At 34.9% G+C, this 2,542-nt stretch overlaps 1 pseudogene; it reads left to right on the top strand.

The window, feature by feature from the left end:
• The first annotated feature begins 287 nt into the window (after positions 1 to 287).
• LOC101706948 (lupus La protein homolog) lies at positions 288 to 1,717 on the top strand (annotated as a pseudogene).
• Positions 1,718 to 2,542: the final 825 nt, after the last annotated feature.

Below are 2,542 nucleotides of genomic sequence, written 5' to 3'. Positions count from 1 at the left end.
ATTTTGTATTAATGGATGAAATTTTTGGGATACTTGAAAATGAAGAGTTCATGTTAGCAAGACTCTCAAAGACCAAGCATCATATAACTATGAAAAATGAAAGAAGAAAAACAAGGGCAATAAAAATGGTGTGACTGCTGTTAATGGCATTTGAAAGCCTAAAGAAAAATAAGGATATGCTCAAGGACCAACATTATTTACTAGAAATATAAACTGTCAGTCAGCATCTTCCTATAGTGGTTCTGTAAGAGTCTATCTCTTGCCGCTGAAGACCTACTATAGTCCAGAAACAAATATAAAGATTAACCTTAGATAGAGTTAGGCCAGTGGCACTGAGGAGCGGGGAGGTCTTTGTTGTTAGTGAACCTGTGGTGCACGTGTGGGACCACAGCCTTAAAGATTAACCACAATGGCTGAAAACGGTGATAATGAAAAACTAGCTGCTCTGGAGGCCAAAATCTGTCATCAAATTGAGTATTATTTTGTAGACTTCAATTTTCCATGGGACAAATTTTTAAAGGAACGGATCAAATTGGATGAAGCCTGGGTACCCTTGGAAATAATGATAAAATTCAACAAGCTCAATAGCCTAACAACAAATTTTAATGTAATAGTTGAAGCATTGAGCAAATCTAAAGCAGAACTCATGGAAATCAGTAAAGATAAAACAAAAATCAGAAGATCTCCAAACAAACCCCTCCCTGAAATGACTGATGAGTATAAAAATGATGTAAAAACCAGATCTGTTTATATTAAAGTCTTCCCAAAGGATGCAACCCTTGATGATATCAAAGAATGGCTATAAGATAAAGGTCAAGTACTAAATATCCAGAGAAGAACAACACAAAGCATTGAAGGGATCAATATTTGCTGTGTTTGATACCACTGAAATCTGCTAAGAAGTTTGTAGAAACTCCCGTGCCAGAAATATAAACACACAGGCTTGCTAATACTTTTTAAGGAAGATTATTTTGCAAAGAAAAATGAAGAAAGAAAGCAAAATAAAGTGAAAGCTAAATTAAGAGCTAAACAAGAGCAAGAAGGAAAACAGAAGTTAGCAGATGCTGAAATGAAATCTCTAGAAGAAAAGATTGGATGCTTGCTGAAGTTCTCAGGTGACTTAGATGATCAGACCTGTAGTGAAGATTTGCACGTTCTTTTCTCAAATCATGGTGAAATAAAATGGATAGACTTTGTCAGAGGAGCAAAAGATGGAGTAATTCTACTTAAAGAAAAGGCCAAGGAAGCACTGGATAAAGCCAAAGATGCAAACAATGATACCCTACAATTAAGGAACAAAGAAGTGATGTGGGACGTACTGAAAGGAGAATTGGAGAAAGAAGCTTTGAAAAAAAATCATAGAAGATCAACAAGAATCCCTAAACAAGTGGAAATCAAAAGGCTGCAGATTTATTTATTTTTGGTATCAGGGATCGAACTCGGGTCCTTGTGCTTGTGAGGCAGGCGGCAGAACCACTAAGCTAGATCTCCAGCTCTAGGTCACAGGTTTAAAGGGAAAGGAAAAGGAAATAAAGCTGCCCAGCCTGGATCTGCTAAAGGAAAAGTACAGTTTCAGGGCAAGAAAACAGACTTTGATAGTGATGAAGAATGTGATGGAAATGGTGCAGCTGGATGAGTGAAAAGAGCAAGAGAAGAAACAGACAAAGAACCTGCTTCAAAACAACAGAAAACAGAAAATGGTGCCGGAGACCAGTAGTTTAGTAACCAATTTTTTTTATTCATCTTAGATTTTAAGCTGCTTTTTGTCTTCGGGGGCTTTTAAAAAGAAAACCAAATTAGGTAAACTTCAATGTCCACCTGTAAAAAAGGACAATTATTTTGTTTCTGTTTTAACTGTCTTTTTGTTGTTCTTAGCCACACACAATTTTTTAATGTATAGTTCTGTTTGTGTTCACATGACTCAAATATCAAAAGGAAGATTCTTCCACTAAATTGCCTTTATAGTATGAGAATGTATTAGTATAAAATAACAATACATACTATATAAAAAGCAAAAAAAAAAAAGATTAACCTTAGATGCTGTCAATTTACCATGTCAGTTAAATTTAAACCCAGGAAAATCTCTTACATAAAACTAAGAGTCCTTCAAGATTTAAAAGACTAGGAGTGTCAAGATTTGGAATAAGAATATATGGGAGGATTAATATGACTTTGATTATATTAAGCTTTAGAACCATCAAATCTACTGCTAGTTTCTTTTTAATGTTCAATTCCTTCTTTTAATAAAACTGCTCCTCTCCTGCTCAGAGGTCTTAGAAGACCTCACCTGTCTATTTTCGGTAGGACAAAGATTGCTGCAGTAGAGATGGAGTTCCCTGACTTCATTGGAAATACTAGCATTTTGGAGTCACAGAGCCTGAATATTAATATTTAATAATCAAATGTAAGATAGACAAATGCAAAATTACATAATGAGAATCATTTGACTTTTAATGATCATTGTTGGTGGCTAAGTAATCAAAAGGCCCTCGCTTTGAAATAGTGTTAATCCACTAAGGTCTTACTTTACTTCTATAATTTT

The sequence above is a fragment of the Heterocephalus glaber genome, unplaced genomic scaffold, assembly GCF_053883595.1.
Source record: "Heterocephalus glaber isolate CG9 unplaced genomic scaffold, H.glaber_assembly_v1.0 deba00001600, whole genome shotgun sequence".
Lineage (NCBI taxonomy): Eukaryota > Metazoa > Chordata > Mammalia > Rodentia > Bathyergidae > Heterocephalus > Heterocephalus glaber.
Note: the sequence above shows the minus strand (reverse complement) of the source record. Positions and strands in the feature narration are given on the sequence as shown.